Source organism: Equus quagga, chromosome 15 (genome assembly GCF_021613505.1).
Source record: "Equus quagga isolate Etosha38 chromosome 15, UCLA_HA_Equagga_1.0, whole genome shotgun sequence".
NCBI lineage: Eukaryota > Metazoa > Chordata > Mammalia > Perissodactyla > Equidae > Equus > Equus quagga.
Window position 1 is genome coordinate 62,624,757 of NC_060281.1, and position 26,710 is coordinate 62,651,466.

At 37.8% G+C, this 26,710-nt stretch overlaps 1 protein-coding gene and 1 pseudogene across 5 annotated transcripts in view; one reads left to right on the forward strand and one right to left on the reverse strand.

Annotated features, from left to right (window-relative positions):
- Window positions 1-26,710, forward strand: part of EXOC2 (exocyst complex component 2) — a 203,679-nt gene that overhangs the window by 27,894 nt on the left and 149,075 nt on the right. The gene's annotated exons all lie outside the window — the stretch shown is intronic.
- On the reverse strand, window positions 1,461-26,075 carry LOC124227119 (elongation factor 1-alpha 1-like; annotated as a pseudogene).

Genomic DNA, 26,710 nt, shown 5'->3' on the forward strand with positions numbered 1-26,710 from the left:
AAGTTTCTGCGATGGGGTGCCCATCCCTTTTACAATCAGAGTGGAAACAGTGAGCTCTTCAAGGGAGGAGGTGGAGGGAAGATGACGATGGGACTGGAGCCCGCGGTTTTAGGGGCGCCAGGTCAGCAGCCCTCGGTGGCCCTTGAGGGGCCTGCGTGCGGGCGCAACCCGAGTGTTGCACGTGAGTCCCTCTCGGCGGCGCTGTGCCGCAGCTTTCTCGGCCTCACCGTCTGTCCCGGCGGCTGCCAGGGCGGGGCTGCGTGCGGGCGTGGTGGGGGGGCCCTCAGGCCGCTGGGCGGGGTTGCGGCCCGCCCCCTTGCAGAGCCTGCCTTTGCTCAGAGCCTCAGTTGCAGTCGCGGGGGCCGGGCGCGGGTGCTGGCCGCGCGGGGTGCCGGGCTCCATGGTCGCACTGTTGGGTAGTTCGTTTTTACGTTTGTTAGTTGTCAGTTAATTTCATGCTTTTTAAGATGCCAACAAGGAAAAGATTTTCTGCCTCAGCTTTTGTCTTCGGAAAAATAGGATTGTAACAAAATGAATAAAAATAACGGAATCAGTATTTTATTATAAAATGCTATTGTGCAAAATGGGAACTTCATCGTTTTAAAACAAGTTAACATTTTCTGAAGGATTTTTGTTAATTTAGAGAGCTGGGTATGATATCTGAAAGAGATGTTATTTGGCATTTGTGTGTTACATAGTCTTTGTTAAGCTGTTTTGTCAAACTGCGCGTTAGTGTTTATTCATGGCCTTTGATTTATCTACAAAGTTAGGATTGGTTATAAGGTTCACTACAAATGCATCTTATTCACACAAGGATTCAAGGAAATAGTCAAGTTTATGTGGACCGAGATGTTTCTTATCAAAATCAAGTTTCCATTTTTTTCCCTCTAGTATTCCATTTAGAAAACAATTTTTTTTTTTTTTTAAATCGGCACGTGAGCTAACATCTTTTGCCAGTCTTTTCTTTTTTTCCTTCTTCTTCTCCCCCCCAGCGCTCCCAGTGCACAGTTGTACATTCTAGCTGTGGGTCCCTCTGGCTGTGCTGTGTGGGATGCGCCCTCAGCGTGGCCTGAGGAGCGGGGTGTAGGTCCGCGCCAGGATCCGAACCAGTGAACCCTGGGCGCGAAGCGGAGCAGGAACTTAACCGCTCGGCTGGTGGGCGGCCACTATAAAGTAATTCTTAATGCTTCATTATTGTGGGAAGAGGAAGGAGGGGTTAAAGGGCTGGTTCAGTGGTTAAGATCATGTGCAGAAGGGAGCTTCATATTCTTTCATACTAAATTGCAGTTTCTTAAAGGCTGTCAACTTAATGGCTTGTCTTAGTGTATAAGCCGTTTTTGCAGACTCAGTAAATTCCTGTGATTACATTTTCATCCTTAATGAATAGTTTCCTGCTAGATTTGGTGATAAAATACTTAAATTTGTTATTTTGTTTTGTTTTGCTGATTTCTGAATTCTATTCATGGTGTTGTGGAAAAAATGCAGAAACATGAGACCTTGGCAAGTCGCTTGAACTCTGGTTCCTTAAGAGCTCTTGCAGTTTCAACAGATTCTCGTTCAATAGTCTGAGGTTTATAATATAGAAGATTAAACAGTTGTTTTCAAAAGTATTTCAAAAGTAGTATCTTAAAATTATTAATTCATAACCATTTTGGAGTTGTAGTTTAAGCTTTGTGAAGCTATTTACTTTTTAGTTTCTGAGTTATACGCAATTGCTGGGTGAATATTTTCAAAGCTGTTTGTGAAGATTTTTTTTAAAAAGCTATTTTTAACGTTTTTAAAATCGCCTCCCCTCATCAGCATTTTTGTAGACTTTGAATGCAAGGTGAAAACGTAATACAGATGCTTTAACACAGTGAGAAAATTACCAGGTCGGCAGATTTTTCTTTTTCTGTGCCATAATACAGAAATGACTTATGCTTATTTCTAGTATCTCTTCCAGATTTTTCTTTGGCTTATTAATTAAATGGTAGTTTTCAAGCTAAGGTAAAAATCTGTCTTTTTATCTGTTTGATCCCCTTCCTCTCCTTGCTTACCTCAGTCTCTCTCTCTGTTTCTCCTTCTCCCTATATTTAGCAAACCAGGTAAGTGAAAAAAAACCCCATGGTTTTTTTGGAATATAAATAATTGTGCATTTTAATCTATGGTAAATTGTTACAATGGTTTACTTTTAATAATTCATTAAAACATATCTGTAAAAGTTTTATAGCCTAGTCTTTACATTGTAACTTTTGAAAATGAGAGGGATAGTTTATTCTTCTCTTAACCTGCAGAGATATGTTGCTATTAAAGAAAAATCAGTAGGCCATCTAATAGTCTACCTAACTAGTCTAAACATAAGGTCTTAAAAATTCGGAATCTTCTAATGATATAATAAAATATGTCTTATAGTAAATACCAAAATATTAAAATGAATAATATCATACTCTTATTATAGTTTAGTTTAATTGAGCAAAGCTAGGCAGTGCCAGTTTTCTGTGGTCTTATATTAGTAATTAAAAGCTTGGTCCTATAAGTAAGACTCTCCTAGAATCTAGAACAAAAGGGGCAAGGCAGAGATGATCTCATCCAGCCACCTTATTTATAGATGAGAAAACACTTTGAGAGGGAATAAATGTAACCAAGGGTTTTTAATCGTTAGTGCCAGAGCTTGGTTTAGAACCCAGGTCTCCAGACTATTCATGGATGTTAAGTTTTTCAGCTTGTTCTATCAAGTTTTAATTCAGAGACTTACAGTTTGGATATACTTTTGTTTATTAAAATAAATCTAGATTACCAGGTAGTGAATCTATTACTTGTCTAAAAAGATAAAATTTAAATGAAAAAAGTCCCAAACTTTTTTGAAGGGCATTGTCATATATTGTCCTTGTGTGAAGATGTCCTATGTGTTTTCAATTTATTTATTTGTCACAAAATGATAATTCTGTGGAAAACCTAGACTTCACATTAAAAAAATCAAGGCATCAAGTTTAGAAATTATTTCAGTTTATTTCATTTCTTTTTTTTAATGAAACACTACCAAGAAGCAAGAGAATACTTATGCCTGTATGTTTCACTCCGTCTACAGAAAATACATCATTGATGAAATGTATTAAAGTGCTTCCTTATATCCAGAAATGTGCATTTCTTTGTCCCACTCTATCATTTGCTGAAAACTATACTGGCTTATTCATGTAACAGACTTGTACTGTTTTTTTATTCTGCTACTAAAAAAAAGATCACTAATAAGTGTATGTTTATTCACTGAATACCATATATCAAAAGAAATCAGACAAATGTCTCTTAACTGGTTAATTCCTATAAAGGTCCTCCTAGTTTTATTTATCCCCATTCAGATCCAGGTAGTTAAAAAATGCTTGGAAAATTAACTTGAGTCTGGAGACATCAGAGTTATGATTCCTTTTGTAGCAAGCCTGTAACTCTGTTTGGTAACTGACAGCAAATAAATGTGCAGTATAGTTCTTAGGCTGAGAGCCAGTGTGTAGTAATTTGCAGCCTCTCTACGTGTACCTGTGCATGCAGGTGAAATTCCCAACGGGTACTTCAGTACTGTCGACTTTTGTCATTTGCCCATTTGTATTATTTAATCCTTTGTTGATTATTAGTGTACTTGTTCAAGGATACTCCCTAATAAAAGTGGCTTATTCTCTATCTGTGGTAATTTTCCTTACGTGAGTAATAATAGCTACTTTACCTCTTGTCTCCATTGTTCCGCTTTCAAAAGATAAAATGAGCTTGTGGTGTGTACTTTTAGGGTAGGTTTATTTCTTACCTCTTTCCTGATCTTCCGTGGCTGTGTAATGTGAAGACTGTATATTGTTTTAATTAAACAAATGAGGTTTATGACAGGCAGAGACAGACTTTTGTTAACCTCTGTTCAGTGTATTTACATAATAAAGATCTTATGACAGATTTTCAAAAACTATTGTTTTATTGCATTTGGAAAATCTTTGAGGAAAATCTGTAGGCACTTAATGACAACTGTAGATGAGCCTTTTCCTTTAAAAATATTCTTGTTAGCGTGGCATGGGTTGTGAAATTGAAAATAACAACATTATCCATAATGCAGGATGCTTCCATTTTGGAGGTATGTTGAAGAGACACTTGTCTTTCCCTACTTCATTCTACAAATAACTACCGAATGCATACTGTGTGGCAGGCACTGTTTTATGTACTGTGGACATTGCATTGTGCAGCAAATATTCTTATATTTCTAAATGAAACGGCTTGATGGTCTTCCTGAGATAATGGTTTGTCCACGTTTGGGGATGTGTAGGTGATGCTTCATGGAAAGGAGGTGCCGTTTAAGTTTTGCATATGAATCAATATAATGAACACTGGATTTTCAGCTGCCTTGACTCATATGTCTGGAAGAGAGCTGTAGTCTTCAATCATAAGTAAGAAAATAGATAATACATTTTGATTCATGACTATCCATAGTGGCCCAGACATTACCTGTTTTTACCAGACATTACTTTGTTTTACTTGGGCAAACTTTGAGGATAACATAGTTAAGATTTTATGATCCTCTATAAATGCCCTCAAAATATATTTGGAGTATTGGGAGTAAATTAGAAATGCCCTGTCCTGCTTCATTTTGGTTGCTTTTCTTTGAGACCAGAAGTATTCTAGGTTTTTTCTGTTTCACACCAGGATGAGCCAGTATTCTAGTCACCTAAGAAATAGCTAAGGTTCTTAGAATATGGGCTGTCAGATACACAGATGACCTCATAGGATGCAGGGTGGGCGTAAAGGAAAGAGTAATGTTAGACTCCAGTGAGTCAGGAAACCAAGGATCTGGTCTGTTTTGTAACTAATTAGATGTGTGACCTTGAAACAATACCATCTCTGGGGTACAGTTTCTTCAGGTGACAGGTTAGACGTTAATTGGATCAAGCCTCTTGGCTTTGATTCTGTGAGATCCAGGTGTACCCTCCTGCTGACAATCAAAACTGCCATGTCAAGGGTAGCTGGCAGTGTGATCTTATTAATCATCCTTTCAATAATATTAATGTCAGTGGTAATTTCTTTACTTACAAAGTCTTGATCCTACTGTTTTTCTGGAAATAAGAACTATAGAATATTTCTGTTTAAAGATTTGATTCTTTGTGTGAACTAGGCTGGATTCTGAAAGTAATCAGTTGAAGCCACATGCTTATCTATTTTATAGTCTAATACTGGGGATAGGGATTAATAATGTCAAGATAATTAAATCACACTCAGTGGTGGTCCAATTTTCCATGCCAGTTGAATGAAGTATTTTCCTTTGTCTAGAGTTCATTTGTAGACATTAATCAATGAGGCATGTTAAGTACTCATTCTTTCCTTTATATTTGTTTTCCCTGCAGTGTTATGGTATCTTTGGGGCAATATAATTTTCTGTTTATTAAAACAGTTGTTGGAACTTTGTGTTGAAATATGTCTTTGCTCTCTTGAAAGTTTTTATTAATATGTGTTACTTTACTAAATTTCGGGTTTATCAATTTATAATAGTTTTCAAGCACATTCTCAGAACACGCTTTTTACTCTTTTGTCCATATTTAGAGAGAGAGCAATATTGTGCTCCCATTGAAAGAATACTTATTTCTGAAACGTCTATAATTTTATGTGTATTTAACTATTAAATCACCTAGTATGACTGTTATTTAATATCATCTTATTCATCGCTTGTTTGTGCATTTTGCTAATGTTAAATGTGAAAATAAATATTTATCTTTTGATTTTGACTAACAGGGGGCCTTATGTGTTAATTAGCAGGAGAATGTTAATTTGATGTAGTTTTGCTTTATTTTAAAATATTACCAAAGCATTATTTTTGATGTTTTAATTTTGATATAACTTCAAACTTACTTAAAACTTTTAAGAGTAAAGTAACTCACTCCTTAAACCTTTTTTCTTAATTATAGTAAATAATAACTGTAAACTCTCTAACTAGTCTCACCAGTTGTTTACTTTTTGCCCCATTTGTTTTCACCATTCTGTCAGTCTGTTTGTGTATATTTGTTTGAACCATTTGAAAACACAGTGCAAACATCATCCTTTTGCTCCTAAATATTCAGTATGTAATTATTAAGAACAAGAACATTCTCTTATATTATCATAGTAAAGTTATCAAAGGCAGAAAATTTAACATTAATAACACTATCTAATCCAGAGTTCAAATTCAAATGGAAAAATTCAGAATTTTTCCAATTTTGTACTTTATAGAACATTTTTTTTTCTCTGTTCTGGAATCCATCCAGAATCACACATTACTTTTACTCATAATGTCTCTTTGGTGTCCTTTAATATAGAATAGTACTTCAGCCTTTCTTTGATTTTCTTGACCTTGACATTTTCAAAGAGTACAGGCCAATTATTTTGTAGAATATCTGTCAGTTTAGGTTTGTCTGATGATTCTTTTGATTACATTTGGGTTATGCATGTTTGGCAGGAACATTACAGAAGTTACGTTAGATTCTTCCTAATGTATCCTATCAAGAAGGGCATGATGTCTGTCTCAACAGTGGTGATTTTAATTTTAATCACTTGGTTAATGTGGTGTTTGTCAGATCTTTATTCTGTAAACTTACTATTTTTCCCTTTGCAATCAGTCAATTTGTAGAGAGATACTTTGAGGCTATGTAAATATTCTTTTGCCACACACTAGTTTTAGTGTCCTTTGATAATTTCTAATTGCATCCTAACTTCCTTATTTATTAGTTAACATTCTATAGTAAGGGAGAGCTTTCTTTTCTTCCCTATGTATTTGTTCATTGATTTATATTATTAGGATGGAGTTACATATATTCTTTTGCTATTATTTTTTTTGATGCTCAGATTCTCTTAGATTTGGGCAATGGGAGCCCCTTCAGTGTGGCTCCTATTACCTTTTGACATGTTCTCATCATTCTTTGAGTACTTCCTTACTGACACAACAAAATGTTTCAGGCTTATCCTGTACTCGCTCTGCCTCAGACTTGGAATCAGCCATTTCTTCAAGGACTCTGGTTTCTTTTATTACACAATGGTATTTGGAAGCTAGGTGTGCTCATTACTAGTCTTGTATTGCTGCTTGTAGGCTCTCAGTGTACAGAGTTAGGATGCACACACACACACACACACACACACACACACAGTGTACCAAATATGTACATTTGTCTATGAATCTATCAATCATATATATCATATATATCTGTTAAAAACTGTGACTTCATACATCTTTTGTGAAGAATATCTTTGGATCCTTTGCTCATTTTTAAAAAATCGGTTGTCTGTCTTATTAAGTTGAAAAAATTCTTTACATGTTCATTGTACAAACTCCTTTGTCAGCTGTATCTATTGAGAATATTTTCTGCTGGTCTGTGGTTGCCTATTTTCTTTTGCTAAGAAAGTTTTAATTTTGATGAAGTCTAAATATATCAGGATTTTCAGTGTATGGTTATTGTTATAGTGAAAGAAAAATCTTTCCCTATCCCCAGGTAGTGGAGATATTCTCTTATTTTATCTTCTACATAAAGTTTATAATTTTAGTTTTTTGTTTAGGTCTATGATCTATCTTGAAATAATTTTTGTGAGTGATGTGAGGTTGTAGTTAAAGTTTTTTTTCCCCTATGTGGATACCGAGTGGTTTCCACAGTATTTGATAAAAGTATTTTTCTTTCCCTTGAATTTCTTTGGTGCCTTTGTCAGAAATCAACTGGCTATGTAAGTGTCGGTCCATTTCTGAGCTCTGTTCCTTTCTGCTGATCATTAGGTCATTCTTAGCCAACAACATACTGTCTTGATTACTGTAGACAATTTATAGTAAGTCTTGAAGTCATGTACTATAAGTTTTATAACTTTTTTCACCTCTTAAAATTGTTTTGGCTATTCTAGGTCTTTTGAATATCTATAGAAATTTTAGAATTAGCTTGCCAATTTCTCTATATAAGCTTGTATTAATTTCTACATCAGTTTGGGGAGATTGATATTTTAATAACATGGAGTCTTCTGATCCATAGCCATGTTGTTGATCTTCACTTATTTAGTTCTCTCTGCAATATTTTGAGGTTTTCAGTGTGGAAGTCTTGTGCATTTCTTTTGTTGAATGTATTTTTAAGTATTTTGGGTTTTAAAAAAATTTTTTTTTTGAGAAAGATTAGCCCTGAGCTAACATCTGCTGCCAATACTCCTCTTTTTTTTTTCCCCCTGCTGAGGAAAACTGGCCCTAAGCTAACATCCGTGCACATCTTCCTCTACTTTGTACGTAGGATGCCTGCCACAGCATGGCTTGCCAAGCAGCGCCATGTCTGTATCCGGGATCCGAACCAGTGAACCCCGGGCACCTGAAGTGGAACATGTGAACTTCACTGCTGCACCACCAGGCTGGCCCAGTATTTTGGTTTTTATCAAATAGAAAAATAAAATAGAATTTTTAAAATTTCGTTTTCTAATTATCTGCTACTAGAATATGAAAAATAACTAATTTTTATGTATTGACTGTGAATGCTGTGCACTTGGTAAATTCAGTTATTAGTGCTATTAGTGGCTAAGCAGATTCCCTGGGATTTTCTCTATAAACAATCATGTCATCCTCAAATAGAAAAAATTTACTTCTTCCTTTGCAATCTTTGTGTCATTTATTTCTTTAGCTTAATTGCCTTATTGTCTTTTGCACTGGTTAGAACCTCTCAAACAGTGTTATCTATATCAGACAAGATGAGAGAGACATCCTTGCCTTATTGTTGGTCCTAGGGGAAAAGCGTTGTGTATTTCACCATTAAGTATGATGTTAGATGGGTTCCATCCCCATTATTGTCCTTCATTGATTCAGGAGATCCCATCTATTCCTAATTTGTTGAGAGTTTTCAATCTTGAATAGGTGTTGAATTTTGTCAATGACTTCTATTTAGATGAACATGTGGTTTTTCTTTGTTCTTTTACTGTGATCTACTGTGATTGGATTTTAAAAGTTAAACTACCTTTGTGTGACTGCAGTAAACCCCGCTTGGTCATGATGTTTTCCCTTCGCTTCTCTTTTCTAAAATAATTCATGTAGGCTTGGTATTTTTTCTTCCTTAAATGTTTGATAGATTTCATCAGTGAAACCATCTAGGTCTCGAGTTTCCTTGTAGGAAACTTTTTGATTATGAATTCAATTTATTTAATAAATGGGAAGGTATTCAGATTTTCTGATTATCTTGTTAGTTTTGTAACTTGTCCTTTCAGGGAGTTTTTCTATTTTATCTAAGTTGTAAAATTCATAGGCATAATGTTGTTCATAATTCCTTTATTACTCTTTAAAAAATGTCTTTAGTATCTCTCGTTATCCCCTATTTCATTCCTGAATTTGGTCATTTGTTTCTTTTTATAAGGGGTGCTTTGCTTGGTTTATCAATTTGGTTAATTTCTACATAAATATTTTTGGTTTTACAGTTTTTTTCTCCATTTTTATTTTGTTTTATTGATTTCTACTCTTTATTATTTTCCTCATTCTGCTTCCTTTGTTCCTCCTCCCTGCACCTTTACTTTGGGTTTAATTAGCTCTTCTTTTTCTAATTTCTTAAGGTAGAAACATAGATCCTTAATTTTAAATCCTTCTCCTTTTAATATAAGCTTTTAAGGCACTGCTTTGGCTACACTCAAATAAAAATTTTGGAAAATTTTTATTGTATTTGCATTATCATTTAGTTCAACATATTTTCTTGTTTTCCTCTTGATTTCTTTTTTGACTGTTGGGTTGTTCAGAAGTATGTTAATTTCCAAATACTTGGACACTTTCCTTGATATTTTGTTGCTCTTGCTTTCTAGTTTAATTCCTTCATAGTCTTTGGAATTTTAGTCTTTGGAATTCATTGTGACTTATTTTATGGCCCAGCATGTAAGTCTGTTTGGTTAACATTCTGTAGACACTTGAAAAGGAGTTTTGTAAATGCCGGTTAGGTCAAGATGCTGAGTACTGTTGTTCATTTCTTCCATAGCCTTACTGATTTTGGTTGGTTTGTTGGTTTAATCTAATTGTCATCCATACTTAAAGGGCATGTTAAAATTTCTAACCATGATTGTGGATTTATCTATTTCTCCGTATCTTACAGCTTTTGTTTCATGCTTTTTGAAGCTCTATTATTAGATGTCTACACAGTTTAGATTATGTCCTTCTGATGAATTCATCCTTTCACATTATAAAATCTCCTTCCAAGTTATCATGTGATAGCATTTCTCCTTCAGTTTGAAGAACTTCCTTTAGCATTTCTTGTCATACAGATTTGTTCCCAGTGAACTTCCTTTATTTAAAAATGCCTGTTTTTCCACTTTATTGAGGTTTAATTGACAAATAAAATTGTAATATACTTAAAGTGTACAATGTGATGATTTGATATACATATATGTTGTGAAAGGATTCCCATAATCGAATTGATTAACACATCCATCACTTCTCATATTTACTTTTTTTTGCTTGGTTTTATTGGTATTAACACTTACATTCTATTCTCTTAGCAAATTTCCATTATACAATACAGTATTATCAACTATAGTCACCATGTTACACATTAGATCCTCAGACGTTGCTTATCTTATAGCTGAAAGGTTATACCCTTTTACCATCCTCTCTCCAATCCCCCCCCGCCCCCAACAGTCATCATCCAACTCTGTTTCTTTGAGTTAGCCTTTTTTTCTTTTTGGAAGAAGATTAGCCCTGAGCTAATACCTGCCACCAATCCTCCTCTTTTTGCTGAGAAAGAGTGCCCCTGAGCAAACATCCATGCCCGTCTTCCTCTATTTTATATGTGGGACACCAGCCACAGCATGGCTTGATGAGTGGTGCTAGCTCTGCGCCTGGGAATTGGACCGTGCGAACTTAACCGCTGTGCCACCAGGCCGGCCCTGAGTTAGCCTTTTTTTTTTTTTTTTTTTAGATTTCACCTATAAGTGATGCCATGCGATATTTGTCTTTCTCTGTCTGGCTTATTTTACTTAGTATGTAATGCCCTCCAGGTTCATCCACGTTGTCACAAGTGGCAAGATTTCCTTCTTTTTTAAGGCTGAATAATATTCCAGTGTGTGTGTGTGTGTGTGTATGTATGTCATATTTGCTTTATCCATTCATCCATCGTTGGATACTTAGGTTGTTTCCCTATCTTGGCTATTGTGAATAATGCTGCAATGAACATTGGGAGTACATGTATCTCTTCAAGATAATGATTTTTGTTTCCTTTGGATATATCTAAAAGAGGCATTGCTAGATCGTATGGAAGTTCTGTTTTTAATTTTTTTTCTCATTAAACTTTGTTTTAATAGGTCCCAAAATTCTGTGACAGATTTTTGGTCAAGTTGTTTCCATTTAAAAATAGTGATTTTAAAAACTGATAACTGCCACACACACACAAACACACAAACAAATGGTTTACAAAACATTCTCCTTTTCTTCTGAAGGTTTTACAGTGCGTTGTTATCGTTAACCAGTATTTTACTGTTAAACTTAAATGGCTGGTTGAGACAAACAATTTCTCAGACCGTTCTTCCACCCCTAAGAGGAGGGAGGCAGGTATTAGCGTAATTGCCTTCTGAGCTTTCTGGGCAGACTTGGTGACCTTGCCAACTCCCACAGCCTTCTTGTGCACTGCTTTGATGACACCCACAGCAGCCGTCTGTGTCATGTCCTGGACAGCAAAACGACCCAGAAGAGGATAGTCAGAGAAGTTCTCAGTACACATGGGCATGCCAGGAACCATGTCAACAATGGCAGCATCACCAGATTTCAAGAATTTCTTCCAGCTTCTTCCCATAACGATGATCAACCTCCTTTAGCTCAGCAAACTTGCAGGCAGGATAAGCTGTGTGACAATCCAGCACAGGTGCGTAAGTCAGCGCTGGTTTGGCCTGGATGGCTTGGGATAATCACCTGAGCTGTGAAGCCAGCTGTTCATTGGTGGGTCGTTTTTGCTGTCAACAGCCTCCTTGTCTCGATGAACATCTTTGACAGACACTGTCTTGACATTGAAGCCCACGTGGTCCCTAGGAAGAGCTTCACTCAAAGCTCCAGTTGTAATGTTGAGTGGACCAAAGGTGACTACCATGCTGGGTTTGAGAACACCAGTCTCACTCAGCTCACAGCACAGTGCCCATACTGTCAATTTTGTAGTTGTCCTGAAGGGGCAGATGCAAGGACTTATCAGTTGGCTGAGTTGGCTGGAGGATGCAATCCACAACTTCAAGCAGCATGGTTCCACTGGTATTGCCATCTTCACGGGTTAGTTTCCATCCCTTAAACCAAAGCATGTTAGCACTTGGCTCCAGCATGTTGTCACCATTCCAACCAGAAACCGGCATAATTTCTATTAGGTTTCTGTGTTGGGGTTGTAGCCAGTTTTCTTTTTCTTTTTTTTTTTTTTTAGTTATTTGAGGAGAAATAATTGATAGTCTGGCAATCTTCAATTTTTTTTAAATTTAATTTTTATTGGGTTAATGATAGGTTACAATCTTGTGAGATTTCGGTTGTACATTATTGTTTGTCAGTCGTGTTGTAGGTGCACCCCTTCACCCTTTGTGCCCACCCCTCACCCCACCTTTCCCCTGGTAGCCACTAATCTCTTCTATTTGTCTGCATTTTTGAATTCCTCCTATGAGTGGAATCATACAGAGATCGTCCTTCTCTATCTGGCTCATTTCACTTAACATAATTCCCTCAAGGTCCACCCATGTTGTTGCAAATGGGACGATTTTGTTCTTTTTTATGGCTGAGTAGTATTCCATTGTATGTATATATCACATCTTCTTTATCCAGTCATCTGTTGATGGGCACTTAGGTTGCTTCCACGTCTTGGCTGTTGTAAATAATGCTGCAATGAACATTGGGGTACATGGGACTTTTGGAATTGCTGACTTCAAGCTCTTTGGATAGATACCCATTAGTGGGATAGCTGGATCATATGGTAGTTCTGTTTTTAATTTTTTGAGGAATCTCCATGCTGTTTTCCATAGTGGCTGCACCAGTTTCCATTCCCACCAGGAGTGTATGAGGGTTCCTTTTTCTCGACAACCTCTCCAACATTTGTTACTATTTGTTTTAGTTATTTTTGTCATTCTAATGGGTGTAAGGTGATACCTTAGTGTAGTTTTGATTTGCATTTCCCTCATGATCAGCAATGATAAACATCTTTTCATGTGCCTATTGGCCATCCATATATCTTTGGAGAAATGTCTGTTCTTGTCTCCTGCCCATTTTTTGATCGGGTTGTTTGATTTTTTGTTGTTGAGTTCTGTGAGTTCTTTATATATTATGGATATTATCCCTTTGTCAGATGTATGACTTGCAAATATTTTTTCCCAGTTATTGGGTTGTTTTTTTGTTTCAGTCCTGTTTTCCTTTGCCTTGAAGAAACTCTTTAGTCTGATGAAGTCCCATTTGTGTATTCTTTCTATTGTTTCTCTTCTCTGAGAAGACATGGTATCCGAAAAGATCCTTTTAATACTGATGTCAAAGAGTGTACTGCCTACATTTTCCTCTAGAAGCCTTACGGTTTCAGGTCTCACCTTTTAGGTCTTTGATCCATTTTGAGTTATTTTGGAGAATGGTGAAAAAGAATGGTCAATTTTCATTCTTTTCCATGTGGCTTTCCAGTTTTCACAGCACCGTTTGTTGAAAAGACTTTCTTTTCTCCATTGTATGCTCTCAGCTCATTTGTCGAAGATTAGCTGTCCATAGATGTGTGGTTTTATTTCTGGGCTTTCAATTCTGTTCCGTTGATCTGTGCACCTGTTTTTGTACCAGTACCATGCTGTTTTGTTTACTGTAGCTTTGTAGTATGTTTTGAAGTCAGGGATTGTGATGCCTCTAGCTTTCTTCTTTTTTCTCAGGATTCCTTTAGCAATTCGGGGTCTTTTGTTGCCCCATATGAATTTTAGGATTCTTTGTTCTATTTCTGTAAAGAATGTCACTGGGATTCTGATTGGGATGGTGTTGAATCTGTAGATTGCTTTAGGTAGAATGGACATTTTAACTATGTTTATTCTTCCAATCCATGTATATGGGATGTCTTTCCATCTCTTTATGTCGTCATCCATTTCTTTCAGAAAAGCCTTGTAATTTTCGTTGTAGAGGTCTTTCACTTAGTTAAATTCACCCCAAGGTATTTTATTGTTTTTGTTGCGATTGTGAATGGTATTGTGTTCTTGAGTTCTTTTTCTGAGGGTTCGTTATTAGAGTATAAAAATGCTACTGATTTATGTAAATTGATTTTATACCCTGCAACTTTGCTGTAGTTGTTGATTATTTCTACAAGTTTTCCAATGGATTCTTTGGGGTTTTCTATACATAAGATCATGTTGTCTGCAAACAGCGAGAGTTTCACTTCTTCCCTCCGTTTTTGGATTCCTTTTATTCCTTTTTCTTGCCTAATTGCTCTGGCCAAAACCTCCAGTACTATGTTAAATAAGAGTGGTGATAGAGGGCATCCTTGTCTCGTTCCTGTTTTCGGGGGGATGGCACTCAGTTTTTTCCCTTTGACTATGATGTTGGCTGTGGCTTTGTCATATACGGCCTTTATTATGTTGAGGTAGTTCCCTTCTATCCCCATTTTGTTCAGCGTTTTTATCATAAATGACTGTTGGATCTTGTCAAATGCTTTTTTGTTTTCTATGTTTTTTTTTTAATTAATATTATGATAGATTACAACCTTGTGAGATTTCAGTTGTAGATTTTTGTTAGTCATGTTGTGGGTACACCACTTCCCCCTTTGTGCCCTCCCCCCACCCCCCCTTTTCCCTGGTAACCACCGATCAGATCTCCTTGTCAATATATTAACTTCCACCTATGAGTGGAGTCATATAGAGTACGTCTTTCTCTGACTGGCTTATTTCGCTTAACATAATACCCTCGAGGTCCATCCAGGTTGCTGCGAATGGGCCAATTTTGTCTTTTTTTATGGCTGAGTAGTATTCCATTGTGTATATATACCATATCTTCTTTATCCAATCATCAGTTTCTGGGCATGTAGGTTGGTTCCACGTCTTGGCTATTGTAAATAATGCTGCGATGAACATAGGGGTGCAAGGGACTCTTGGGATTTCTGATTTCAGGTTCTTAGGATAGATACCCAGTAATGGGACGGCTGGGTCATAAGGTATTTCTATTTTTAACTTTTTGAGAAATCTCCATACTGTTTTCCATAGTGGCTGTACCAGTTTGCATTCCCACCAACAGTGTATGAGGGTTCCTTTTTCTCCACAACCTCTCCAACATTTGTCGCTCTTGGTTTTGGATGTTTTTGCCAATCTAACGGGTGTAAGGTGATATCTTAGTGTAGTTTTGATTTGCATTTCCCTGATGATTAGCGATGATGAAAATCTTTTCATGTGTCTCTTGGCCATATTCATATCTTCTTTTGAGAAATGTCTGTTCATGTCCTCTGCCCATTTTTTGATCGGGTTGTTTGTTTTTTTGTTGTTAAGCCGTGTGAGTTCTTTGTATATTATGGAGATTAACCCTTTGTCGGATAAGTGGCTTGTAAATATTTTTTCCCAATTAGTGAGCTGTTTTTTTATTTCAATCCTGTTTTCCCTTGCCTTAAAGAAGCTCTTTAGTCTGATGAAGTCCCATTTGTTTATTCTTTCTATTGTTTCCCTCAACTGAGGAGTTATAGTGTCTGAAAAGATTCTTTTGAAACTGATGTCAAAGAGTGTACTGCCTATATTCTCTTCCAGAAGACTTATTGTTTCCGGCCTAATCTTTAGGTCTTTGATCCATTTTGAGTTTATTTTGGTGTGTGGTGAAAAAGAATGGTCAATTTTCAATCTTTTGCATGTGACTGTCCAGTTTTCCCAGCACCATTTGTTGAAGAGACTTTTTTTTCTCCATCGTAGGCCCTCTGCTCCTTTGTCGAAGATTAGCTGTCCATAGACGTGTGGTTTTATCTCTGGGCTTTCAATTCTGTTCCATTGATCTGTGGACCTGTTTTTGTACCAGTACCATGCTGTTTTGATCACTGTAGCTTTGTACTATGTTTTGAAATCGGGGATTATGATTCCACCGGCTTTGTTTTTCTTGCTCAGGATTGCTTTGGCAATTCGCGGTCTTTTGTTGCCCCATATGAATTTTAGGATTCTTTGTTCAATTTCTGTGAAGAATGTTCTTGGGATTCTGATTGGGATAGCATTGAATCTGTAGATTGCTTTAGGTAGTATGGACATTTTAACTATGTTTATTCTTCCAATCCATGTGCATGGAATATCTTTCCATCTCTTTATGTCATCGTCAATTTCTTTCAAGAAAGTCTTGTAGTTTTCATTGTATAGATCCTTCACTTCCTTGGTTAAGTTTATCCCAAGGTATTTTATTCTTTTCGTTGCAGTTGTGAATGGGATTGAGTTCTTGAGTTCTTTTTCTGTTAGTTCATTGTTAGTGTATAAAAATGCTACTGATTTATGTATGTTGATTTTATACCCTGCTACTTTGCTGTAGTTGTTCATTATTTCTAATAGTTTTTCTATGGATTCTTTGGGGTTTTCTATATGTAAGATCATGTCGTCTGCAAACAGCGAGAGTTTTACTTCTTCATTCCCTATTTGGATTCCTTTTATTTCTTTTTCCTGCCGAATTGCTCTGGCCAACACCTCCAGTACTATGTTGAATAGGAGTGGTGAAAGTGGGCCCCCTTGTCTTGTTGCTGTCCTCAGAGGGATGGCTTTCAGTTTTTGTCCATTGAGTATGATGTTGGCTGTGGGTCTGTCATATATGGCCTTTATTATGTTGAGGTACTTTCCTTCTATACCCATTTTATTGAGGGTTTTTATCATAAATGGGTGTTGGATCTTGTCGAATGCTTTCTCTGCATCTCTTGAGATGATCATGTGGTTTTTGTTTTTCATTTTGTTGATGTAGTGTATCACGTTGATTGACTTGCGGATGTTGGACCATCCCTGTGTCCCTGGTATGAATCCCACTTGATCATGATATATGATCCTTTTGATGAATTGCTGAATTCGGGTTGCCAAAATTTTTTTGAGAATTTCTGCATCTACGTTCATCAGCAATATTGGCCTGTAGTTCTCCTTTTTTGTGTTGTCCTTGTCAGGCTTTGGTATCAGCATGATGTTGGCCTCGTAGAATGTGTTAGGAAGTGTTCCATCCTCCCTAATTTTTTGGAATAGCTTGAAAAGGATAGGTATTAAATCTTCTCTGAAAGTTTGGTAGAATTCCCTAGGAAAGCCATCTGGTTCTGGGGTTTTATTGTTTGGGATGCTTTTTATTGCTGTTTCAATCTCTTTCCTTGTGCTTGGTCTGTTCAAATTGTCTGCTTCTTCTTGACTAAGCTTTGGGAGATTGTAGGAGTCTAAGGATTTAACCATTTCCTCTAGGTTATCCATTTTGCTGGCATATAGTTTTTCCTAGTATTCTCTTATAATCAGTTGTATTTCTGTGGAGTCTGTTGTTATTTCTCCTCTTTCATTTCTGATTTTGTTTATTTGAGCTTTCTCTCTTTTTTTCTGTGTAAGTCTGGCTAGGGGTTTGTCAGTTTTATTTATCTTCTCAAAGAACCAGCTCTTTGTTTCATTGATCCTTTCTACTGCCTTTTTTGTTTCAATAGCATTTATTTATGCTCTGATTTTTATTATTTCTCTCCTTGCGCTGACTTTTGGCTTTGTTCTTCTTTCTCTAATTCAGTTAGGTGTAGTTTAACATTGCGTATTTGGGATTTTTCTTGTTTGTTAAGGTGTGCCTCTATTGCAATGAATTTCCCTCTTAATAACAGCTTTTGCTTTATCCCATGTGAGTTGGTATGGCACATTATCATTTTCATTTGTCTCCAGGTATTTTTTGATTTCTTCTTTAATTTCTTCAATGATCCATTGCTTGTTCAATAGCATATTGTTTAGTCTCCACATCCTTGTTCCTTTCTCAGCTTTTTTCTTGTAATTAATTTCTAGCTTTATGGCATTATGATGGGAGAAGATGCTTGTTATTATTTCACTTTTTTTAAATGTGTAGAGGCTTGCTTTGTTTCCTAACATATGGTCTATCCTTGAGAATGTTCCATGCACGCTTGAGAAGAACGTGTATTCTGCTGTCTGTGGATGGAGTGTTCTATATATGTGTATTAAGTCCAGTTGTTTTAGCTTTTCGTTTAGCTCCACTGTTTCTTTGTTGATTTTCTGTCTGGATGATCTGCCCATTGATGTGAGTGGGGTGTTGAGGTCCCCTACTATTATTGTGTTATTTTTGATGTCTTCTTTTAGGTTTGTTAATAGTTGCTTTATGAACTTTGGTGCTCCTGTGTTGGGTGCATAGATATTTATCAGCCTTATTTCTTCTTGATGAAGTGTCCCTTTGATCATTATATATTGGCCCTCTATGTCTCTCTTTATCTGCCTTATTTTGAAGTCTGTTTTGTCTGATATAAGCATTGCGACACCTGCTTTCTTTTTGCTATTAACTTGGAGTATTGTCTTCCACCCCTTCACTCTGAGCCTGTGTTTGTCCTTGGAGCTGAGGTGTGTTTCCTGTAGGCAACAAATTGTTGGATCTTGTTCTTTAATCCATTTTGCCACCCTGTGTCATGATTTGGAGATATCTTCTCCCATTACATAGGTTGCCTTTTCATAGGTCGATGATTTTCATTGCTGTGCAGAAGCTTTTCAGTTTGATGTAGTCTTACTTGTTTAATTTTGCTTTTGTTGCCTTTGTTTTTGGTGTCAAATCCAAAAAATCATCACTATGCCTGATGTTAAGAAGTTTACCCCTTGTATTTTCTTGTAGGGGTCTTACAGTGTCAGGTCTTACGTTAAAATATTTAATCCATTTTAAGTTGATTTTTGTATATAGCGTAAGATAAGGATGCAGTTTCATTCTTTTGCATATGGCTGTGCGGTCTTCCTGACACCAGAAAATGCCTTTTTTAAAGCCTTCATTTCTGATATTTTTTTTCTTTCAGAACTTTAAAGATGTCTTTTGGCCTCTAGTTTTGCTAATTAGAAGATATCATCATTTGGATTGTCATTCGTCTTTGTATAATGTGTCATTTTGTTCCTCTGGCTGCTTTTAAGAGTTTCTGTTTATCTTTGATTTCCAGCAGTTTGACTTCAGTGTGTCTAGGTGTGTTTTGTTTGTGTTTATCTTGCCTGGTGATTGCTGGACTTCTTGAATGTCTAGAATAATAGTTTTCAATAAATTTGGGAAAATTTCACTCATATTTTCTTCAAATATTTTATGCTCTGTTCCTTCTCTTCTCTCCTCTGGGACTCCACTTATATCAGAGCATTTGATATTGTCCCTATGTTGCGGAATCTCTCTTCGCTTTCTTTTCTTTTTTTCCTATTCCTCATATTAGATACTTTCTATTGATCTGTGTTTGTGTTATCGGATCTGGTTTGTTTTTGCCTGTTGCCCAGAAAGCCAGTCACTGAGATGACAAGATTGCAGCAAAGAGAGGGTTTTAATCATGAGGCAGCCAGGTGAGGAAGAAGGAGAACGAGTCTCAAGTCCTCCTCTCCATAAATGGGGATCCAGGGATATTTATGGGGAAGGCGGCAAGGCGGTCTCAAGTGTGCACAGAGATGATTGGAGATGAGGAGAGGTGAGGTAATTGATGATCTGCGCAAGTGTGGTCAGACCCCATGCCTCTTCATAGGACCCATATTCACAAAATGGTGGTGTTAGCATGATCTGGGGGTGGAATTTTTAGCCTCTTGATATCAAAAGGTCACTTACTGGGCATCTGCGCTTACACAGTTGATGGGTTCGTGGTCTCAACTGGCCTGAACTGGACAAGGGGTTCTAATTCCTGAAAAACAGCTCACACACCCATTACCATGGTGACCCAGGCTCCAGGGAGACGTTATCTGTAGGAGCCGTGTGGGAGTCAGCATGTTGCCTGAGCAGCCAGTTAACAATGGGCAGGTTAAACAGCTAAAAGTTATAATCAGTCATTGCAAAAAAGAAAAAACCTTTAGCTATTAGCTATGCAATCATTAATAACTAACTGTTTACCGGTTTCATTTATGTTCACTGACTGTTTCTTCAACTTCCTTCTTCTGTTTAATCCAATCAGTGTACTTTTCATTTCAGATATTGTATGTGTCAGTTCTAGAATTTGCATTTTATTTGTTTTTATAGTTTCAATTCTGCTCTTTCTAATAGCCATATATTCATTCATTATGATCATATATTTGTTTAGGAGCCTGTTATAGACTCTTTCAGATTCTTGTTTACTAATTCTGATCTGGCTCACCTTGTGGGGATGTTTCTATTGTCTGCTTTGTACTTGACTAGGGTCTCCATATTTTTCAGTTATTTTTAATGAGTCCAGTCATTTTTATTGTATCCTAGGAATATGGATAATACATTTTAGAGACTTTGGATTCTGTTTTATTCTTCTCAGGAGTGTTGAATTTTTTTTGCAGGTGTTGTTAATTTGACTAGATCTGCATTTCAGACTCTTGCCTCCCCTGTGGTGGGCAGTAGCTGCGATCACTGCTTACTTTTTCCATCCTTCAACCTGTTGCCCTTCACTATGCTATTTGGTGTTTCTCCCGCACATCCTGTGCATGTGCAGTTCAGGCGTCAGCCAAGGCTTTCAGTCATATTCCTTCTGCCTCTGTGGCTCCCTCCTCTCCAGGATTTCGTTTCTCTCTCTCTGGCTACTCTGTTGGCCCAAAGGTCAATCTCTGATTCCTCACGCCATAAGACTGTGGCTTTATGACTGTGTTTTCGCTGCCCTGTGCTGGGTGGACTGGGGTGTTCTGTCAGGTGAAAACTGGGTATCCAATCTCTGTGTGTACTATGTGATTTTGAAGTTCTCTGAAACAGCCTAGTAAAGTATTGTAACCTTTATATTCCTCCCTGAACTTATCTGAAGAATTTTTTTCAATTGTCATTTTAAATAGCTTTATTCATGTACTATATAGTTTACCCATTTAAAGCGTAAAATTCAGTGGTGTTCCGTATAGCCACATAGTTGTGCAGCGATCGCCAAAATCAAGTTTAGAGCTTTCATCCCTACAGAAAGAAAGGCCACGCTCATTAACAGTCACTCTCTATTTCCTCCCGGCCTTCCCCCACCTCCCACCCAGCCCTAGGCAACTACTAATCTACTTTCCAGTCTGTAGATCCCAGACATTTATATATAAATGGAATTACATAGAATGTAGTTCTTTGTGACTGGCTTCTTTCACTTAGTGTAACATTTTCAAGGATCATCTGTTTTGTAGCACGTGTCCGTACTTCATTCTTTTTTCTTTCATGCCAAATAATATTTCATTGTATAGGTATGTGCCACAGTTTTCTTACCCACTCATCACTTGATAGACTATTGTTTACTCCACTTTTGACTATTATTAATAATACTGCTCTAAACATTCATGGACATGTTTTTGTGTGGACATATGTTTTCATTTTGGGTAATACTTAGGAGTGAAAGTGATAAATTATATAGTAACTCTATGTTTAACCTTTTAAGGTACTGCCAAACTGTTTTCCAGAGTGGTTGTACCTTTTACATTCCCACCAGCAGTATACAATGGTTCTAATTTCTCCTCATCCTTGCCAACACATTACTTTTTGCATTTTTGATTATGGCCTTCTAGTGGGTATAAAGATATTGCGATTTTGATTTGCATTTCCCTGATGGCTAATAACATTGGGCGTCTTTCCATGTGCTTATTGGACATTTTTGTATCTTCCTTGGAGAAATGTCTATTCAGATCCTTTGCCCATTTTTTTGATTGTATTACTTGTTTTTATTATTGAGTTTTAAGTGTTCTTTTATGTTCTAGGTACAAGTCTCTTATCAGATACATTATTTGCAAATATTTTCTCCTATTCTGCGGGTTGTCTTTTCACTTTCCTGAGGGCTTCCTTTGAAGCACAAAAACTTTTGATTTTGATCAAGTTTGATGTATCTCTTTTGTTGCTTGTTGTGTTGTATCTGAGAAGGCTTTGCCTACCCCGAGGTCACAGAGATTTACTTCTGTGTTTTCTTCAGAGAGTTTTATAGTTTTATCTTCTACCTTTAAGTCTACATTGTGTTTGGAGTAAATTTTGTGTGTGATAAAGGAAGGGATCCAACTCTGGTCTCTTGCATGTGGTTATCAAGTTGTCCCAGCACCATTTGTTAAAACGATTATTTTTTTCTCTATTGTTCAAAAATCAATTGACCATAAATGTAACGGTTTTCTCTCTGGACGTTGAATTCTATTCCATTGATCTGTATCTTTCTCCTCATGCTGGCACTGCACTGATTGCTGTAGCTTTATAGTAAGTTTTGAAATTAGGAATTGAGTCCTCCAACTTTGTTCCTCTTTTTCAAGATTGTTCTGGCTATTCAGGGTCCTTTCTATTTCCATAGGATTTTATGACCAGCTTGTCAGTTTCTTTAAAAAAGCCAGCTGGGAATTTGAGAGGCATTGCGTTTTATTTACAGATCAACTTGGGGAGTGTTGCCATCTTAACAACATGGAGTCTTCCTATCCATGTCTTTCCGTTTATTCAGGTCTTCTTTAATTTCTTCCAACAGCATTTTTGAGTTTTTGAAGTACAAGTTTTGCACTTCTTCTGAAACTTTATTCCTATTTTATTATTTTGATGCTGTGGTGTACAGTGTCTTTTCACGTTTGTTTTGTCGTTGCGTGTGTAGCCTAATGCCTCCCCCCATCCCTGTTTTCTCCCCCTCGCAGTTCTTCTCTTTGTCCTCTTGTAAGTCCAGTGTCCCACTGAGACTGTGAGGCATTCGGAGGACGTTCACTGAGCCGCTTTCAGCAGTCGTACGGCGTGTTTATTTTCTGTCAGGTAATGTATGACAGGCATTGGGGATAGAGAGTTGATTAAACATCATGTGTCTTCACAAGGAGACGCAAACGTAATATCTAAGATTTAACACAATGAATATTAGAGTTATGTGGCAAAAACATTGTAGGGGGTGGTCAGGGAGACTTTCTTAGAGAAAGTGACGTTTAAGCTTGACCTTGAAAGTCTGGTAAGGATTAACAAACTTGGAAGACTTTCTGTTTAATTGAAAAAAAGACAAATGAAATCATGAAGGCATAAAAGTACTTGGCAGTTCATAACAGGTGAACGGGCTTAGGTGGTTAGTGTCTCATAAATGAGGGAAATGACTGAGGGTGAAGTAAGAAATGTAGAAGGGTAGCTGTGACAGGTTTTAATAAAATGCTAAGGATGTTGTGGACACTAGAGACCACTGGAGCAGTGGGGTGTCATGGAAGATTTCTTTTTTTAAATCAGGCATGATAGGCATTAGATCTGTATTTTGGAGAATTAACTCTGGTGTTTGCTGAGGGTGGATTGCAGTGGAGAGGTAACAGGGGCAAAGAAACCAGTTAGGAATCTGTTTCAACATCCAGGGAGAGGAGATGAAGGTCTTAGCTGGGAGAGCTACTCTAGAATTGAGAGGAATAGTTGACTTTGGATTCTGGCAGAAAGAGGCTGACTGTTTGGTTCAGGAGGTGTGATAGGGAAGGAGAGACGCTCAGGAACCTTGAGTTGTCTCATTTGGTTTATTGGATGAAGGGTAAGATCTTTCCAGTCCTTTGTTTTCTATTGTCATTGTCCTGCCGTTTTAATTGTATTAAATGTGTGACGTAGTGTGATTGATTGCATCCTGGGCCATGTGATTGACCTCCCTCTCCAGCCTGCTCCTTTTTTCCACAGGAGGCAGCCTGATAGCACATGGCGGAAAACCCCAGCCCTCTAGTCACAGGGCTGCTCCTTCTGGTTTGGCCTGATTTTGAGTTGTTTTGTTAGCGTAGACTCAGGTATGGTCTGAAGGGCTCATGAAGAACAAGAACTTCTTGGATTTTGAGTCTCCCTCCCAGAAACCAGGGACCAGGGTCAGTCATATTCTTTGTTATGCAACACACCCCAAACTCGTTTAGCTCTCTCTTCTGGCATCCACCTCCACATTTCCAGATTCTGTGTCTAATCTGCCATTATGTTGATAGTAATTTTAGGCAAAAAATTTTAACTCCTTCTCCCTCTTTATTCTCTTTCCTCACTCCCCAAACACAGCTGCCTATGTGCAAATTTATTCCTACCTTTGGTTAAACCAAGTCAGTTCCTGCATTAATAGGGTGATACAAATCTTGCTTCTTTTGAAAGTTTCAAGAGCTCTTATTCTTGGATTGATTCCTTTTCATGGCATCCTGTTCTTTTAGGGATAAAAATTTTCTCCCTCTGCAGATATTGATTTGGGATCAAAGTCTGCAATACTTTTGGATTTTTTTTTTTTCCTTTTGTTAACTGCTGTGTTAGTTTGCTAGGGCTCACATAACAAAGTCTGATAGACTGGGTGGCTGAAACAACAGAAATGTATTTTCTCATGATTCTGGGGGCTGGAAGTTGAAGATCAAGGTGTTGGCGGGGTTGCTTCCTTCTGAGGCCTCTTTCCTGGGCTTGCAGATGGCCGTCTCCTCCCTGTGTGCTCATGTGGTTGTCCCTCTGTGTGTCTGGGTCCTGATCTCTTCTTACAGCAACACCAGTCACGTTGGACGAGGGCACCCATATGACCTCATTTTACCTAATCACCTCTTTAAAGGCCTGATCTCTCAATACATTCTGAGGTTCTGGGGGTTAGGACTGCAACGTGACTTGTTTGAGGGCACACAGTTCAGCCCATATCACCTGCATTATCTATTTTTTCTGGATCTTTTAGTTTATCTGACTTCTATCTCTTTCTCACATATTTTCCTTGACCATCTTATAGCCTCTAGCTGTCGTCATGTTTTTTAGAGTGAGGCTGTGAATAGCTGATTAGTCTGTGTATGGGCAGAGTGTAAGTGGCTTCTCTGTTAAGTGATGTCACTGCAAGTTGCTCTTCCTTTTTTGGGGAGTGATACCACGAAATGGGCTGCTCTGCCCACTGTGATCTGAGCCAGTTAATCACAACAGAGGTAGAGATCGAGACAGGAAGTTTAATTAGATTAGCCAGCTAATCGGAAGATGGGTGACTAATGTCTCAAAAACTCATCTTCCAGGATTACAGAATCTTGAGGCAGTTATATAGGGAAAATGGGTAGTGAGGAGGGGTCCAGGGATGTTGGTCTCTAGTCATGATGGGCTCCAGGCATCACGTTGTTTCATTCTTCCATCAACTATGATGGATACCTTGTAGGTATGTTTCCTGCCTGTGGTCAGCCTGTTCCTGGAAAGAAACTCATAGAACAAAGTTTCAATTTATCAAGCTATTGGGGAGTACATATGTGAGCAGAGGCCATAAATCAGGACAGCATGTAAATTTTTTAGAGTACGTGCAGAGCAACAAGTAGTCACACGAAGGAGGGGCTGGGGCCATTTAGCATAACAAGATGGCCTCACTTATGCTCACTTATAGGAGGATTGATACCAGACCTCTTAATCGCAAGTTCCTGTGTCTGATGTGCAGTAAGCCAAACAATGAGACATTGGTGCTTGGAGGTAGAGAAAGATTTGTTCGAATTGGCCAAAATGAGAAGGTGGGAGCCTGGGTTCTTTCAGATACATCTTAACAAGAGAAGAAAGGAGGGGGTTTTGTAGAGCTAAGGGGCTTGGCAGGAGGACTTTTAGAGAAACAAAGGGGTAATCTGTGTTTCTTTCACTCCAGATAAGCCCTTGGGCAGTCTGACTTCTGGGGTCAGTGGCAGCTGGGGGCTGGTTATGTGGTGATCCTTGAAGCCATTCTCTTCTGTAAAACAAGCTGATAAATCCTGTGACCTTTGAGTTACCCCTCAGGTTAAACAGAGAAACAGCAAATTGACAAGATTAACTTTTTTTCGTGACAAGGTAATCTTACTGAATATTTACAGTAACCTTCAGGTACCAGCTTCAGAACCTTCCATGTCAGGATCTTTGGTTCTTTTTTTCCTGGGGCTCTTCAGTTTCTCCAGAGAGTGAGGTTCTAGTTATCCAGACAGGGTGGAATTGGGCAGGAACAGTCTGCACAACCTGCTGACAATGGTGTGAGAGCAGGGAGGGGAGCGGCCTGAGGAAGTCCACTGTTTGCTGTGCAGGTTGACAGTCCCCTCTGCTGTGCCTGTTGTTCCTGAGTCCTGGTTTCTTCTCTTTGGTTTCTTCAGAGACTATGCCTCTGATCTCCTACCTGACTGCAGGCTGAAGGCAGGGGCCGGGGCATCTAACTTCTCACTATAGAAAGATAGAGATAATCAGCGAGTTCTCCTTGTTGTGCTCTGAACCTCACCTTCATCTTCTGGGGCATCTGCAGCCTTGAGCACTTGAGGTGTTCCACAGGGGCTTGTTGGTGAGGTTTTGTATTATTTGTTGGTGTCTTTTATATGCTGCGTAGTGTGCTTCGCTAGGATTATCCTACGTAATCTTAATTGTAACCTTATGAAAGGTTCTATTATTAGCTCCATTTTACGTATATGAAAACAGAGGTTTAGAACAGCATGAGTAAATTGGAACACCAGGACTTGAACTCAGGTGTATTTGACCTTAGAAGCTGCACTTTTAGCAACTTTGCTATATTTAGAACAGTTAGCAAATTCACACTTCTGCCTGTATGTCTGTCTGCATTCTAGGTTTTGTAACAATGTCAATATATTTATTTGAGCACAGTAAAAAAGAGTTCTTATTACTAAGTATAATGCAAAAATGAAGTGAAATTCAGTACATCGGTAGGAATATAAATGCACTTTAATTTTTATGAATATAATGAATCAGAATATCTTCCTTAAACAACTTTCAGAGTAGAAGAGTTTTTAGTGTGTATTTGGGATTTGGCAGGCGTAGGCATGGAGCTAAATGGTG